This window comes from Tachypleus tridentatus, chromosome 7 (assembly GCF_004210375.1).
Source record: "Tachypleus tridentatus isolate NWPU-2018 chromosome 7, ASM421037v1, whole genome shotgun sequence".
Classification (NCBI taxonomy): Eukaryota; Metazoa; Arthropoda; class Merostomata; order Xiphosura; family Limulidae; genus Tachypleus; species Tachypleus tridentatus.
This window is the reverse complement of record NC_134831.1, coordinates 151,650,914-151,669,952: the sequence shown is the minus strand read 5'-3', so window position 1 is coordinate 151,669,952 and position 19,039 is coordinate 151,650,914. Positions and strand designations below refer to the sequence as shown.

General features: G+C 33.9%; 1 protein-coding gene across 26 annotated transcripts in view; it reads left to right on the top strand.

The window, feature by feature from the left end:
• The window catches only part of LOC143256918 (TOX high mobility group box family member 4-like), a 254,755-nt gene that overhangs the window by 149,575 nt on the left and 86,141 nt on the right, over positions 1-19,039 (top strand). The window contains exon 1 of one of the 26 annotated variants that reach the window (XM_076514797.1): positions 8,317-8,429. The exons of the other annotated variants lie outside the window; for them this stretch is intronic. The gene's annotated coding sequence lies outside the window, so the exon portion shown is untranslated. Of the gene's footprint in view, positions 1-8,316; positions 8,430-19,039 lie in introns of those variants that run through there. 26 annotated transcript variants of the gene reach the window in all.

The following is a 19,039-nucleotide window of genomic DNA, read 5'->3' as shown; positions in this document are numbered from 1 at the left end:
AAATAGAAAAATCTAGAAACATCATTACGATTACTTGAAACTCACCGTGACAAAGAATGTGAATGTTGTGAACTGAAAACAAACGTTATTTACTTTTATTACATAAGGAAAAACACGTGAACCTTCTTGTGTCTTTAAATATTTCACCTTGACACTTCAATTCATCATTATTCTGGAGATACACCAGGGAAATTAAGCTTCTGTTTCTCGAGGGATCCATGGTGTTCATATTTAATCCTGAATGTGTAGTCCACTGGGAATTGTTTCATAGTATATTATGAAACTGAGCAAAATCTCTGACACGCAACCATATCACCCTGAGAAATATGTTATCAAGAAGCACTCTTCCTTTGTAGTTGTCATCAACATACTATAATTTCTTGGTTGAAAACTTACAACTACTTTCATTCAACACCAGTCTACTCTTTATCTGTGTTAGCAATTTCCTATTTTTGGAGACAGTATCCGTGCAGTAGTAGCTGACTATCCAACACGTGTTTCCAATAATGTTTGTTAAATCAGGCTTAAACAATGAAGTTTTCATTCGAAATGTTCCAGGTATATTCACTCTAGTTGTATAGTCCTTAAAGAACATTTAATTCATGTTTCTCAACGGAGTTTTTCAAGTACTATCACTATATCTTCTCTGTTCAGGTACGAATACAGCGTCCTTTTGACTTTTACTTCCAATTGGTTGCCTTTTAACATGACTGGAGTTCTCATCTGCGTATTGAAAACGAAGTTAAAACATGTTTCAGCTTTGTTTACTTTTCCCTGAGAAACTGCTTACTGTATTAGCCGGATTGAGGCTAATTCAAACTTTTTTTTGGTAAATCAAAGGTGATTCATTTTTTACTTCCCTGGACTTTTCATTTGTTCGAGTAAGAATTTTAAGCTTTATTTTAAAGTTTTGATAAGATATGCTTCAGTACCAGCTTGAACCGTTTCTGTATTTTTGAATAACAAAATAATCAAACATTCAAATTAGGAAGACATTTTACCTCTTGTAAAGCCTTTTCACAGCGTATCGTTTTATTATCACGCTTTACTATGATGTCTCACTAATAGCTGAAAATCGTTTCGTCCGTGGTATAATATTGCTCAGTGTTTTAGAAACTGCTGCTTTCATATGATCATAGTAAGATGTTTTCCTGTATGCTTATTATTTCTTCCATGTATTTCAGAACTCTCAGACTGGGCCTAATAAGTTTCCTTACGGTACTTTGAAACTATAAGTTTGTGGTTTCTCTGTTAATCATTGTTGCTATCATATATGTTGTTGGACATGTTGTGAAAATGATCTTGTACATAGCTACAGAGATTGGAGCGTCCAGCTGTCAGTAGAAACTTCTTGTCATTAACCAACAAAAATTATTCAAGTGAACTAACTGTGAAACGTATGACCTAATTCTCAAACTGGCCTTTCTGTCTTATTGTACGATGTCTCCTGCACGTTTCTTTATATTTGTGTAAATTTATTTAATGCTTAATGTTTTAACTTTTATCTTATCCAGCCAGCTATTTGCCACACGTTTCTGCCTCATTTTCGAATACTTACATCATTGTTACAAATTTTGTACGACTTCTAAAGCATTCACTGAGAGCCCAATGTCTGAAATAAGCCCTCAGCATGGTATTCTCGTCCCCCAAAACTTTACGAGCTAGTAGTTTTAGGAATACATTAAAAAATATTGACACATCAAAAATACAACTCAGAATTTCCAAACATGGTCATATTAACTCGGAAGTTTTATTTCCTTAAAGATTCAAATGTTACTCCACAATATCGGAAAACTGCCAAATACAAGTCATCGCAGACGAAGTTACCGGTCTTTACAAATACATGATACACCGTAGTTTTATATAGTGAGTAGATTTTTGAAACCTGTAGTTATTTTGCAACTTTCAGACCCACTTTTTACATGATGCGGGGCTAATTGACTGAATTCTATTGGAAATGCAGATTATTTTCAGACTTATTGCATAATAATTTAATATGTGTCGAAACTGCTATTTTTAAAGAACAATTTTCCGAATTTCAAAATAACAAGCAAAGCTGATATAAAGTTGCAGTGTATCGGATCGTATTTTGATGTAGAATGTCTTTCCTAGATAGTCTGATGCCACCGAAAATTGTTCACATCCTCATGTTATAAAGATGTATTCAGAACAGAGAATTAAGATTATCCAGACGGGGATAATCTTACTTGATGACACTGGGAAATAAAGAAATGTAGATCAACTTGGACACCATGATTGTCCAGAAAGAAACCTTCAATTCAAGCCGTGTTAAGTCAAGTGCAATGTCTTATAACATGTGAGAATTCATAAACACAAAGGTCAGGTGCTCTAAAGCCATGTGACTTGACCTGTATTGTTCATGTTACGCAATTGAGATGCACATCTTAGAAAGAAAAACACGCAATAACTTGTATAAATGTGATATTACTGTGTGTTATATGTCCATGTAATAACCTGGCAGAGTATGGATGAATCTTCACCAAAAATGGTATGGCTATTCATCAGGTCCATAAAAAAGTACCTACAAATTTTCAGTTTTGCGTTTTTTACCACAACTTCGCCCTTCAGAGGTGGTTGTTCACTTAATTTGGTGTAGATGTTCATTGGGTTCATGGGGATATACATACAGATTTTCAATTTTACAATTTTTACAACTATTTTGCCCTCTGTAGATGGTTATTCACTAAATTTGGCACACATTTTTAATGTTGTGTTTTGCGAATTTTAAGGCATTTTTTTACGTTTTCTACCCCTACGTTTTGATGGATCTTCGTCAAATTCGGAATGAAAGTTTTTTATTGAGTCCATGCAGGTTTGTGGTTTCACGTTTTGTATTTTGCAATTTTTATTAGCGTTTGTACGTTTTTTACAATTACATTTTAGAGATAACCTTTCATTAATCATTAATTTACATAACTTCCGTCCAGGAGACGAGTACTCCAGCTAGTATTAGTATGCAAATACGTTGTAATTCGTAAAAATAAGTATTTTTAGTTGTTTTGCGATAGGTAGAGCTTTATAACTATGAATCATAAACATTGGTTGTACTTACGTTTTAAGCAACCAAAATTTTGAAATGTAAAGTACATAGCTCTATATTTAATATAGAAATATGTGTGTGTGTGTGTGTGTAATATTTGTAAGAAGCACGTTATTATATTATTAAAAGACGCATTCAGTCGAGTTCAGTGAAGATATAAACGATATTTTAAATTTACTAAATTAAACCTCGTGCATGATCTGGGGCTATTTATCTGTATCAACGTAGCTCTCGACGGGAAAATATCCTGCTGGACCCAAATTATTCGTCGTTCAGCAGTGAGGAGGGAGCTCTTTAAGTGATTCTTAAACTCCAAGAGTTAATTAATTAAGCTTTATATTCTCATTTAAAATATTATCGTTTTACCGTGGAGACATTCGTTATTTAGAAAATTACTGACCAAAAACGGGAAATGAGATGTTTTAACTTCTCTTTCTGATATTATTATTATCAATTTAAATTAGAATGAGTAAGTTAATTTGAATAATGCATAACAATTACTACTAAATATTTATGTAACTTTCATATTTTCAGTTCTTAAGTTGGGCGTGTGCGTCATTGCATCTGTAAACTTCACTGTAAAAACGTTTTATTATTTTAATTGTATTAAAGCGTGATGGCTGTCTGTGGTCTCTATTTTATTTTTTACATCAGAGGGCTATTATAACTTTTCCATTTTTTATCGAATTTTGATTTCTAATGATTATAGTGCGTCAGAAAAAGGCTTAAATAATTGTGCCTTAACAGGAACTTAGTTCGCCCCCTGTTTTATATGTCATATATGTATATTGGGCAAATATCTCGTATCCTATTACACCGAGTGAAAATTTGAGCCCGAAATTAATTGAACTCACTTGAACTTTTATATAGTTCAAAAAGGTCAATTTCATAAGATGAATGCTTATGAAATGTGTCAAAAACGAACAACATGAAGTACATGGAGTTTATGATATATTACAGAACAACCATATTTAGTTTGATTTTTGAAAAAGTGTAGCAGTTGCTTCCATGAACGTAGATTAGAATAAGAATGTTCTTACTACTTTGGAAAGTATGAAAATATTTTATTCCAAAAACGTCACAACGTGGTTAAAATATGCATGCCCTGTTTATATAATTTGTTAACAGACATAGCTGTAATCTGTTGCAGTTTTGCTTCTGCGCTATTTTGAAATATTTCAAAACATCTGAAAGCACATTTTTCAATCAGGATAATCCATCTACCACCCTCCACAGTCTTTTATTCTCAAATATTCGGAACCCTTCTAGTAAAAGTACGATTTGTAACAAAGAAATCAAATAGGTGTTACTAGCCCCACCCTTAGTGGGCGGGGTTATTGTAATCAAATACATCTTTGTCTTCAGCTGCATATCTCGGATTTTTCTAACTAATCGTTGTGAAACTTATTTTGTAAAACGTCGTTAGGGTTAAGATTAAGGTCATGGTAAAAGATAGTGATGTTCTTTTGTTCAACTTTGTGATTTTGGTGATAAAATATTGTAAATCACAATTTTGTGTGAATGCTAATGAGTAATTGATTTGATGTGCAATGTCATATATATAAGATCAAAACTAGTTGTACGTGTATGTGGGGTGAATTAGCAGTTTCTCGTTTGTTTATTAATAGTGATTCTAAAACCTGTTTAACATTTATGTTTTTTTTTTAAGTAATGGTATCAATAAAAGGTAACGAAAATTCATTAATTACTACAAATTAACTCAGTTTAAATAGGATCAAATTATACTTTAAGTGTTGTATAACGTATTAGTAATGGTGTCGCTTGTTTTAGTTTTGAATTTCGCGCAAAGCTACTCGAGGGCTATCTGTGCTAGCCGCTTCTAATTTAGCAGTGTAAGACTAGAGAGAAGGCAGCTAGTCATCACCACCCACCGCCAGTCTTGGGCTACTCTTTTACCAACGAATAGTGGGATTGACCGTCACATTATAACGCCCCCACGGCCGAAAGGGCAAGCATGTTTAGTGTGACGGGGATTCAAACCCGCGACCCTCAGATTGCGAGTCGAGTGCCTTAACCACCTAGCCATGCCGGGCCCTTATTAGTAATACATGAATCATAACGTAGTTTAAGCTTCTGTTTTTCTTAGTTGTGTATTTGTTCAAGTGATTAGGTTTTTTTATATAATGTATTCGTACGTAAACGAGAAGGTCTTGTTTTTATGTCATGTTCATTGTCTAGTATAATAATGAAGTTTTACAGTGGCGCAGCGATATGTCATCGGATTTACAACGCTAGAAAGCGGGCCTTGATACACGTAATGGGCAGAAAACAGATAGCCCATTGTGTAGATTTTTGCTTAATTATAAACATACTAACAATGTTGAAAAAGTGAGGTTGAAATGGGGGGCAACAAATTGAAGTTCAGGTAAATGGAAAATATCCCTTTATCTCTCTCTACTTTAACAGTGTCATCCATTTTTTTATTTCTTCTTAGATCAGGATAAATACTTTTACCTTGAGTTTCATTGTTATCAAAATTCAAACTATATAGTTCTGCAATGGTTCCACTTGTATCTCACACTAAGTAAGATAATTTTTCCTTTTCGATACAACAAATTTTGCCTCGATCAACATTTTTACTTCGTATAATCTTGGGTGACGAGAGTTTTGTCTGTTTACACCTCACAGCAGTCTGACTTATCTTAAAATTATTCCTGCAATTTCCATGTGGAAGAGTTTTCTGTAAGTCCCGACTTTTACCTCACACCAAGTTGGATAGAGCATTGTTATAATGGTTTCTGTTGGAAGGGTTCATTTTGTTTAGCCTGTTATTTATTTCTGCAACTATAACGTGCCAGTTTCAGGCTACTTTTATTGATAGGCTGAATTCACAAATAAAACTTACGAGTCACTAATTTGTTAAATTTAGTCTTGTACCAACGACACAACACAAAACTAGCTAACACAATTGCTAACTGATTTATGGAATAACTTTCTGACTAATTAGCTATTTGAGATAAACTCTTTAGCTCAACAGTTGGCTAACTATTGAACAATTCTCTAATGTTCAAATACTGTTACATTATTTTCCCAAGCTTTTAGAAAATGCGAGATTTTGTGTGCTCTTCGCTTCACGTCGATTCTGGAACTTGAGAATTTCTATACGTCACGTATCATCTATCTTTAGGTCACGCAAAAACTCCCTCTTGCAACAAAAAGAATATCTTAAGTTAGAGTATTAAAGCTAGCCTACAACACTCCCCTTCTCTAAACGGTACATTAAACTTAAAATTCTACAATTTTCAAGAATCACTCACTATGACCGTTGGCATGGAGTGCCCATTCTTATTGATTCTTTTCTGTTGTACTCTAGGTCGGCTTTTTTTTTTTCCATACATGTTTTTGCCTGAAGTCCATCCTCAGGTAGTGTTTTATGTATAGTCCATGATTATTTCCTGGTTATAAACTGTGAAGATATTTGAAGCTAATATAATAACCTCGTGTCCATGTTACAGCATAATGTCAGTTATCCCCGTCGCACCAAAGATGCTCGCCCTTTCAGCCATAAAAGCGTTATAATGATACAGTCAATCCCATTATTCGTTGATAAAAGAGTAGCCCCCAAGAGTTGGCGGTGAGTGGTGATGACTAGCTGCCTTCCCTCTAGTCTTACACTGCTAAATTAGGGACGGCTACCGCAGATAACCCTTGAATAGCTTTGCGCGAATTCAAAAACAAACAAACATCAATTTCCAATATTCATTCTTCCTTAATATCAGTTACCTACACATCACGTAGTATAGAAGGATTTCCAATAGTAAGGGTCAGTCTAACTTTTCTCTTGCCGTAACTTTATGACCACATTCTGTTCCCATCCGTCCATTTTTTTCTTAATCTCTGAAAGTAACTTCATGCCTATTCTTACCAAATCGTGTCGAACAAATGAAGATATAGAACCATTGCTGATCGGCATTCTACAGAGTTTCCCATCATCAAACCAGTTGAGTTGTAGACTGGTTATTTTAGATAATAAATTATATTCTTCAGTACATTGTCTCATTAGTTTAATGTAAATGAATATTGTATTACAGTCTTAAATGTAATGTCCACATTAACTTGTATAGTTTCCTTCTCCTGTTATTCTTCAGGGACAGTTTCTTGCAATACATCATTTTAAAGTACAAATGAAACATCTGCTGTGTGGTTTATTTTCTCCACTCTAAGTAAAAAGCTGTCTAATTCAAAGCTGTTCCTGATAGTAAACCTTAAACCTTTTTAACTTGCAGTTGAAACACTTTCTCTGGTATGATTTACTTTTTCCATTTTGAGTTTTGCTCCCCTCCTCTAAAGTTCATATTTATTGATGTTTGAAATTCTGTGCCAGATGTGATGAGAGATGCAGCTGATTTGAACCTTCCATTTAAATTCATTTTCCAGATGCTTTATTTTTCATTTGTATTCCATTCAAAATCATTGATTTCTTGTATTTCACGTTTGTTATCGAAGTCTCCCTTGTGGGCTATTGGCATGGGCAGATGGTTAAGTCACTCGACTTGTAATCCGACGATCGCGGGTTTGAATCCCTGTCACACAAATATTCTCGCCCTTTCACCTGTGGGAGCATTATAATGTTACAGTCAATCCCACTGTTTGTTGGCAAAAGAGTAGCCCAAGAGTTAGCTGTGGGTGATAATGATTAGCTGCCTTTCCTCTAATCATATACTGCTAAATTTGGGACGGCTAGCGCAGATAGCCCTCGTGTAGCTTTGCGCGAAACTCAAAACAGACCAAATCAAACCATGTTGTCTACTACTACGTTGTCGATATTGTTTGTTTGTTTTTTTACTTTGTGTTTTTATTGCTGTAATCCATCTTTATATCTCCAATAACCTTGTGGATCTTTTCTTCAATCAAATTTATTCATGTTTTTTATTTCTCTTCAAATTTTATTTTTAATTAAGTACAAAGGTACACAATGGGATATCTGTTCTCTGCCTACCACGGGTATCTAAATAAAGTTTAGAGAGTTTTAAGCCTACACACACACCGCTGAACCACTGGGATGGTTCTTTAAATACTTCATCTCTTTCATTTAATTCCTCTCATAAAATTTTATTTGTTTTATTCTGATTGCGTATTATTTATTCTTTCTACTGTTCAATCAATTCCAACAAATCAGTCCCCTGGTAGGCCAGCGTTAGGTTTAAGATTTAAAACGCTATATTTCGGCGTTCGATTTCTTACGGTAGATGGAGCGTAGATAGCTCGTTGTGTAGCTTTGCACTGAAAAACAAAGCAACGAGCGAAAACCAACACAATTCCTGTTCCGTTTCGGACAAGAGCTGTCATTTTGAAGTTGAAGTGTAGATTCTATTTTTACATCTCTTCTCCCCTCATTGGCACAACGGTGAGTAATGTATATTTATAACGTTAGAAAGTAAGTGTCGATATCTATTGTAGGCACAGCACAGATAGCCTATTGTGTCACTTTGTGTCTAGTTGCAAACAAGCAAAATTCATTTTGTTTTCACGCTTTTAACTCGTACTACATCCAAACTATATGTTGCAGGAAGTTGCTAAAGATGTCATAAGAGGTTCACCAAACAAAGAAAAATTAAGAATATAATAAAAACACTTAAAAACAACAACAGCATATGACTGCAGAGGTATCGTGGAGATCAAGGTTAGGATGTCGTCAATAAAAAGAGGTTGGGAACCACTATTGTAATGATTTCTGTTGTTGGACAGGCTCATTTTGTTTAGTCAATTAAAATAATGCAAAGTTGTCCACTAAAGGATTAATTTGTTTGTAACGTACAATTTCTAAAAGCTACTTTCATTAATATTCTAAATCCATGTAAATATAATAGAACTGTCTGTTGTATGTTCATGTAACGACTTCTAAGGTTGTGGTTGGAGGTTCGTTAAGTCTATGCAAAGATCCATACAAATTTTCAGCTTTGCATTTTTTTTATTTTTGCCACTACCTTATCTCCTGTGAGTGGATCTTTACCAAATTTGCTATGGATGTTCGTTGGGTCTGTGGGGAGATAAAATACACGCTTTCAATTTTGCGTTTCACGGTTTTTATAGGCGTTTTTGCATTGTTTACCGCAACTTCGCCTTTTGTAGATGGACCTTCAACAAATTTGGTACGGAGGTTCGTTGAGTTCATGAGAAAATGCATGAGAATTTTCGGTTTTATGTTTTGCAATTTTTATGGACTTTTTTTTGTAATTAAGTATATATAAGGGAAGCAACTTTTCATGTCTTAAAATAACCTTTCACTAATCATGAGTTTACATAACTTCCCTCCAGAGAACGGGTGTATCAACAAGTTACGGCTAAAGCTTAAGTTCCTTACTTGTTAAATTTCCTCTCGTATTTATGAAACAATTTAAAACTAGCTAGCTAACTAGTCTGTTTGTTAACTTAGTGATCGATCGATAGATAAATTGGTAAGTTTCACTTATTAATTAACTCACTGACTGACTCATTGACTCTTGATTAATTAACTAACTGATATGCCTGTTTAAAATACTGAAAACATAATTTACAATACTATATTTTACTTCTCTGTTATAAAGTCGAATAAGCTTTTATTTTTCTTTAGGGTGATTAATGCAGCTGTTTCACACTAGGGCCGCAAGATTTATCTAGGTTGGTGCAAGAACAATACTCAGTTTAAACATAAATATGCTTTTATTTTCAATTGTTTTGTCTGAAACAAAAGTTGTAAAATGTTCTTGAGCAAAGAAAACGTAAGAGCACCATTAGATTTTACTGAAACATATTAAAACAATTGGAGAAGATTGGGACCCCTTGTTTAATCCATTGACTGCTGATTTGCCGTGTTGCAGAGTACCTTCAACTTCGGCAGTTGAAAATCAAGTATGCTGAATACATAGTATACGACTTCCAAATATTTCACACACGTTTAAAGCAGTCAAAGAGTTATGTTTAGCACACTACGCAGCACTGGTGTTGAATATTCAATGGATTATAACTGCCTGAAGACACATAGAGGATGATATTCAGGTCTTTATGCTGAGATCTTCATTTATTGTCTGAAAGTATGTATTTATTCATATAAACAAAATAAATTGTTGTTTTATATTGATCCATTGGTCTTTTAGAAATTATACTGTGTTTTTTAATTTTATTTGGTATATTTCTGTACATATATTTTCAAAAATTATTTCACATACCCAAAAGGAAGGCAGCACAGATAAATAATGCACATCACGTATATAGATGTGTGTATGTTTTATAGATTAAATTTTGAGTATTTTGGTTATTAGATTATTAGAATTTATTTTGTGAAATTACATGCTACAACACCTAAACATGTAACACAAATATTATTACACCTTCCTTTTTTAGAAAAACATAAGTTACCAAGTAAAAGTGTAGTGTTTAAAAATACAATAAGCTTACTAATGTTGCCTCCTGACAAATGTATTTGATATTAGACTATCTCTGAAGGCTTTAGTGATTTTAAATTCATGTAATTGGTCTTAGGAGTAGCAAGAAAACCGGAATTAATCGTCTCTTATAAGTTCCAAAATATTTGAGGGATATAATATTGAACTATGTTTTAAATATCTAGAAAGGGCTGTGTATTTGTATCAGTGCTTCTCAACCTTTTCTGATACCATTCATTCCTATAAGTTTTTCACAAGAGGTCACTCACCCCAGTTCGAAAAAAAAACCAAATTACTAAATTAAAATGCAAACTTCTTTATTATGACTTAATTTTTACATCGAACTACAATTAGAATGAATACAGCATAAACAAACAATAGATGCATTTATTAAACTGTAACTTAGACAAATAATAATAACTAATATTTTTTTTACTCTTGAATTTGTTGTGTAATTGGTAATACTAATTCACCTTGTTTCTGAATCTCTCTTAACCTCTGGATGAACCATTCACCCAGTTGACAAACTTTGCACTAAGTCGTGTTCATGGTTTGAAAGGTTTTTGTATATCTTGTCATTTCCATAAACTTGAAGAGCTTCGAATAAGTTATGTACCGAACATTGATTTAAATACAAAGAAAAGGATTGACTGTTCTTTATTCCTAATAACTTATGAAGGATATTAACATTCTGGGATTTAAAAAAAAAAAAAAAAAAGCTGAGCTGTTTAGATTCAACAATTCCAATGTATGTGTTAAAAAAAGATCTCTATATCCTTGCTAAAGTAGTTAACATTTTTCTAAAACTAAATCATACTCTTCGTTTGTTACCCTATTTATCCCACTACTTTTCTTCTGCACCTCCTTGATTCTTGTCTTCAACGTTCTTATTTTAGCGTATATGAACTCCAGGCTATCGCTAATCAACCAACTAGGGTTTTATGACACCACTACGGAGATTTTTATGACACTTTTAGGCGTAAAGTGTCGAATATTTCAATTTTAGTGGTAACTACGTAGGAAAGAAGAGACCATCACTTTTACCCCAGAGGACGACGTTCCTTAGGGTTTTTGTCATTGTGTACCAGATAGAACGTGCTTACAGTCGATGAAGAAACCGCCTGTATTCCCATTGACCCAACCATTTAACAGCAAGTGAAATCGGTTGTGTCATTAGACCGATGATGAAGTTTATACTGTCGGAGTTTCTTTACAAACAACACTATAAAGTCCGTAATGAAGTCAACAGACTGTTCTGTTTTTCCATCTTCTTGTGGTTCTTTTTTATTTAAACACAAATACACTTGACGTTCATTTATTCTCGAGAATTATCTATCCATACGTTCATAAATTTTATTGTCAGCTTGGGAGAAAACACTTTCATAGAAAATGCTTATTTCACGTACATTCAAATGCATCTACCACATGTGGCTGATTGAAGCGGGCCAGAGTATTGTATGTATGCTATACGACCGACAACTTATTGTTCTTGTATGTATGATACATGGCTTCTTTCTGTGTGAATATATGTATAGAATTAACTACACGCGCACATACACATGTATACGATTAGGTCTTCTATATAATGAAAAGTATCATATTTTAAAATTAGAAACGTGTTTTAAAACCGTGTAAAAACATGCAACAGAAATAAAAAATTTCATTTCAGAGAACTTGGCCATTTAGCCATAATAGAAAATAACAAGTACCACTGCACGCAATTACTGGCTGAATGTAAGCTTCTGTAATATTTATCTGTTTTAATATGTTAGAGTAATAGTGATATTAATTTCGTAATACTTCAAACATAGCTTTAATAAATTTAAACCAATAATACGCATCGCGCACGTAAGGTACGAATAATATGTTTACCGATATAAACCAAAAGGAATCTGTGAGTTATTTGCAAGTGGTTACTAGTCGATCATATAGCGATTTATATAACCAATAATCATAAAGGGAAGGTTAGTCTGTTGGTTTTTATTGGTCATAGGTGGCCTAGGTAACCATGTTTTGTGGAAGTAAACAGCTATTCATTAGACGATAACACAAAAACAAACTATATTTAGCGTATGCCGTGTTATGTTATAAATTGCACCTGCCTTGGATTGTATGTTTTTTTATTCTAACTGCTAGCCGCCTGTGCTCATTGATTCAAAATGTTTATTCACGGTTTTAAGATTAATCCACAGTTCTGTTACAATTTAGATGGACTAGGTTTTGATGTTTTGATCGAAAATGCCATTTGGTACTGTTGGACAACTACTTAATGTTGAATCCAATGTATTCTTGTACGGAACAAAAACATGCAAATTAAAAGATAATATTAGTCCTTAGCCTATAAACGAAACCTTAGAAGTGATAGTAAATTTTAAAGACAGATTTTGAATATACATTCAAAGTATACAATTTAAGTTAGAACTACAGATTTTGATTTTCTCAATAAACAACGAACATCTTGATAAAGGGTGGAAGTTCTAATTAAACTGTTACAGATTAGGCTATTTCAGATAATTCATTCAATTTTAAACATATTTACGTTTTGGTTATTTATTCATCCATTAAAGCGTAACTACTCACATATCTATAAGCCATTTTAGTTAAATTAACATTTTTTAAAGTGTAACTGTTACGTAATTATTAAAATAATAATAACATGCAGAAGACAGCTTAAAATTACTCAAAACTAGATAGCTTCTTACAATTCACTAATAAAACTTTTATCTTTATTTAGATAGTAATTAGTTCTGTGCTCTGCATCTAAAAAAATTTTACATTTAAAAAATGGCAAAGGTGTTGTTTGCTTAAGGTCTCTTAATAAAGTGTTATCAGTTTTGCTGACTGTTTTTTATGATAACTCAAAGACATTCCGTACAGAACGTGCCACTCTAGCCCTCACACTGGTGCGATATTCTTATGCGTAAAAGTACCATAGGTACTGTAAGATTTATAAAAAGATAAATTAGGAATTAATTGGCAAGTTGAATATACTTGTGAAGTAAAAACAGTGATGGTACAAATGTGTGGTATAAGGTGTGGAACTAAGACTTATTCAAAGCAAGAAGTTCCAAGATAAGCTGAGACGTAATTAAATTTTATGTTAGGACTAATGAAGACCAGTCTGTAAAATGTTGGTTTCTTATATTTATGTCAGCTAAGATGAACAATGACGACCCGGTGGTTAAGACACTTAGCTCGTAACCTGAGAGTCGTGTGTTCGAATCCTCGTTACACCAAACATGCTCGCCCTTTTAGCCGTCATGGGGACGTAATAAGGTTACGGCCAATCCCACTATTCGTCAGTAAAAGAGCAGCCCAAGAGTTGGCGGTGGGTGTGATGACTAGCTGTCTTCCCTCTGCTAAATTAGGGACGGCTAGCGCAGATAACTCTCGAGTAGCTTTACGCGAAATTGAAAACAAAAACAGACTAATGAACAATGACTGACACAAAATCTACAGCTCAGCAAGGATATTTAAGTTTAAAAACACTATTAGAGTCCTCAGTTTAGTGAACAATGCTTTTGAGTAAACATTTAAGTTTTGCAGTTTAAGGTAAAATGATAGGTTTAGATTTTTAACCTACAGACTTCCCACGCTATATGATTATTGGTAATGCAAATCTTTTCGTGAGATCAATTGATATTTACCTCCAGTTAAAACCAGCAGTTAAATTAGAGATTCTACTCTTTGGAGGGCATTGCTCGGCTTCATCGAAATAAAGGTATATGTTTATTTTTTGTTTTCAAATTAAAACGATTTGTAATTCTAATCTTTTCACTTTTTTTCTCTCTGCATTTTAACTTTATTAGCAGTGACTGAGCAAAAATAACTTACTTTCGAAACAAAGGAAATCATTTCTTCCAAAGTAATTAAAATTGATAGTTCTCGATGCAGCTGTAAATAATAGTTTACAGTCTAATAGGTATTAATTGCGTTGTACTGTATATTTACGTCTTGCAATGCTTGATGAGAAAATATTAATTAATTATCACAAATAAAAGAAATTACTGGCAGTTGCTTAGTAAATTTGAATACAAAATGTGTCATAATTGCATAATTTGTTTCCTAATATTTAATTTTTGGATGATCATTTTGTTGAAATATACCTGTATTTTGTCGGAGCAGTTTATTTAATCTTATCTATAATTCTGCTTTCTTACTTAACATTGGTAGTGCTGTTGTTAAGGGTAGGTATTACATGCTACATAAAGTATATTCAAAATAGAAGATATTATTTCTATGTCAAACCTTTTTACACAGAATTAAGTTTTTAGTACTAATATAAAAGAAGAACGTGGTTTAGAATAGAAGTATTTGAACTTCATACATGAAATTATTGAAGTATTTGAACTTCATACATGAAATTATTGAAGTATTTGAACTTCATACATAAAATTATTGTGCTATTTTACTCTCTCTCTATTTTTTCAAACACTTTTCAATCGTCCTCTAGTCAGGCAATTCTCAGCAGATCCACTTGGAACTTAGTAGGATCTCTTTCTTGGTCCAATACGCATAGTCACAATTTTTCAGGCTTTTTAAAGAATTTTAAGGGGTCCAAATCAAATCATCCCAAAATGTATATATTGATTTCCTTTGAGGCCATATTTACATCAATCAAGATGAATGTTGATACAAATATATATTTTCATATGACTAACACACTGGCATACAAAAAATTTGGATTTTCCTATTTGGTGTCTTTATGGGAGTCAGAGCTGACAAATAAAGAATAATTTTAGATTTTGGTCAATTACTCTGTCATATTTGTAACAAAAATACTTTTATACGGGTCCCACATATTGACAAATAAAAATTGTTTACTTAACCATTTGTAGTAACTGGGTATGCAAGGTAGTACAAAAATAATTTTAGGATTTTTATGTGTGTGTTTTTTTCAGTTACTTCTTCGTAGTCCAGCCAATTTACATGGAATTTTGGTATACTTATACTTTATATAGGTCTCACACTATACATAGAAAAATTTAGGATATGCCAGTTTTGGGTCAGTTTAAGAAGGATCAACAGATTAAATAATACTTTTAGGGGTTTTGGTCGATTTCTTGGTCTTGCTTTGACCAATTTACATGGAATTCGGCACAAAGTGACTATTTGCAGGTCTCAAGCAATTACATAAACAATTTAGGTTTTTCTGTTTTATTTTGTCTGGTGTTACAATTGGCCTTGTTAGGAGAGACGAGTCGCATTCGCACACAAATATTGGCTTCTTTAATTTTTGTTTTGCCTTTTACATGGAACATCTTTTCTGTAAATGTCACCCTGACATTGTAGTTGTACTTGGTCAGTAGCTGACGGATTTAACAGAAAATAAAGAGCAATATTTGATTAATTCCCAGTAATTTTAATGTTTAAATGTGTTTATGACATACTCAAAAGTACATGTTGCACTTTGTACATGCATACATACATACATACATACATATATATATATATATATATATATTATAATGAGTGTGTGTGTTTCTATCGTCTCTTTTTTTTCTTCCACTTTTCAATCAACCGCTAAATAATTTTAGGGCCTAATTAAACAACAAAATAGGAGCTTTAAACTAAGAAAGGGGTATTGTATTCGAATGGATTAGTGTTTTACTAATTATTTACATTTGAGCTTTCATTAAAACACTGTCAGGGGAACATATGAAGTTCATTAATCACAACGCTACTGTTGTGATATCCATATACGTACTTAATTTACACAGCCCTCAACTTTTATACACTCGAACATTTGTAATTTCGGCCATTTTGTCCTTAACGTTCCAAAGTTGATTGTTCCGCTAGGTACCCAGATTACTATAATAAATGCTGTTTTTACGTGATGGTTCTGTGGAGCTGTTTGACAGTTTGGGGTGTGGCGGCAGGAATTGATGGACGAGCACGAGAAGTGATAAAGGGTTTTTGTCTCTTATTCCTGGGACTAAGTTGTCGTTTCTTGGCTTTACTCCGTGGTCATCATGATAGTACACGCCGTATTTCATAAAAGTATTAAATTTCGTATCCAATTAGTTTAATTGATCTAAAATAATGTAAGGTATAAACATTTATGATTTGTTTATTAATGTAAAAAGTTGTATTTCGTATGAGTGGTATTCAGTTTTTCAAAATACTTGTGTGTATATATTTGTATATAGATTATTCATGTGTCAGATTTTATGGATAATATCGTTAAAAACTTATAAAAGAAACTTTTTTATAATCTATAAACGAATTAAATGCCAGTTTATTTAAAAAAAAAAGAAATAAAGACTAGCAAAGTATTCCCACATTATGCAGTAGTTGTATAAACGACTTAAAATTACCATAACTCTCGTTATATGAAGTTTTTGCAACATTTATGCTAACTTTAACGTGTATATCATTACGAAAATTTAAGCCCGGCATGGCCAAGTGTGTTAAGGCGTTCGACTCGTAATCCGGGGGTCGCGGGTTCGAATCCCGGTCGCATCAAACATGCTCGTCCTCCCAGTCGTGGGGGCGTTATAAAGTTACAGTCAATTCCATAGCCCAAGAGTTGGCGGTGGATGGTGATGACTAGCTGCCTTCCCTTTAGTCTTACACTGCAAAATTAGGGACGGCTAGCGCAGATAGACCTCGAGTAGCTTTGTGCGAAATTCAAAAAACAAAACAAACATTACGAAAATTCTGTTCCACAGAAAGTATACTAATAATATAAGGTTATACAGTTTCCGTTTGGTAAATCTATACGATCGCAGCGTGTTTGAAGTTGTATAGGTAATTTTGTAATCCTCATTTCAGTAACGTACACTGCTGACCAAAATCTTAAGGTCAGTGAACATAAAGAAAAAATATGCATTTTGCGTTGTTAGACTCAGCCACTTATTTGTGTAGATCTTCGAAAGATGAAAAGGGAAAATAAAAATAAACTTTTTAGCATTTAATAGGGAAAATTTGAACACTATTAAATTAGCCTAAATACCAGCTGGTCAAAAGGTTTAGACCATACCAAAAATAAGTCTTAAACACGGTAGGAAATGCCCAACAAGAGGTCTCAGTAGTAAGTTGCACGGCCGTCATTGCGAATAACTGCAAACATTCGCTTTGGCATGGTCGATATAAGCGTTTGCAGAAGGCTGGCTGGAATGTTATTCCAAGTGGTGAAGATGGCTTCACGAAGATCATGCGCTGTTTGGAATTGACGTCCATTTCTATAGACTTCCCTTGCCATCCACCCCGAAACATTTTCAATGGGGTTCAGTTCGGGCGAACACGCTGGTTGGTCCAAAAGAATCACGTTATTCGCCATGAAAAAGTCCTTTGTCCTGCGGGCATTGTAGATTGCAGCGTTGTCCTGCTGAAGATCAAATCATTTCCACACAAGCGAGGGCCTTCAGTTAATAAAGATGCTCTCTCCAACATGCCACTGTAGTCTGTTGGTGTTTGACGCCCCTGTATAACCTGAAGCTCCAATATTCCATGAAGGAGAAAGCATCCCAGATCATGATGGAACTTTCTCCACTGTGTCGTGTAGAAAATGTCTCTGGTGTGATATCCTTATCTTGCCAGTAACGTTGGAAGCCATCTGGACCATCCAGGTTGAATTTTTTCTCATCAGAGAACAAAACTTCTACTTTTCTACGTCCCATGTTTGGTGCTTCTCACAAAGTTTAACCGAGCTGTTTCGTGGTGTGGAAGGAGGCGTGGCCTTTGAAGACGTTTACGGTTTTTAATGCCTTTTCTCTCGTAGATGCCGTTTTATTGTTCTTGATCTGCATTCTGCTTCCATAAGGGCCTTAATCTGGTTCGACGATCGGCTGTTGTCTTGTCGGACAACCCGTCGAATCCTCCTGCTCAACGCCGGCGAAAATTTCTTTGGCCGACCACTTGAAATTCTCGTTCCATATCCCTCAGGGTCTTTTAAGAAATTTGTAACAGCAGTTTTACTACGCCCAATCTCACCAGCGATGGCATGTTGAGAGAAACCTTACTTTTGCAGCTCGACAATTCTGCCACGATCAAACTCTGTCAACTTTTTAGCCTTTGCCATGTTTTTACCCAGTGTAACGCAGGAGATGTCAGTGGAAGATGTTGACAACGCTAATCCTTGAACACAAATAACTAAATTTCGTTACGTGTTTACCGATTAACGCCTCGTTTGAATATGGTCTTAAACTTTTGACCAGCTAGTATTTAGGCTAACTTAATAGTGTTGACATTTTCTCTATTAAATGCTAAAAAGTTTTTTTTTTATTTTCCCTTTTCTTATTGTCATCTTTCGAAACTCTACTCAAATAATTGGTTGAGTCTAACAACGCAAAATGCATATTTTTTCTTTGTTCATTGGCCTTAACACTTTGGCCAGCAATGTACATGCTACTATCACAACGTACCATAAATACTACACATACTTGTGTGGCATCTAATTACACACAATGAGTTAAAATGAAACAGCAATAACTGATACCTACCATATAACTAAGCTATGTACCTAGACCGAAACTAAAACTCAACCCGACTATTAGTATAGATAATTAAAGATACTTTTTTAAACGTTTATATTTATATAAATTAGAATACATTGTTTCGCCCGTTGGATGCACTCACTGTAAATGACACT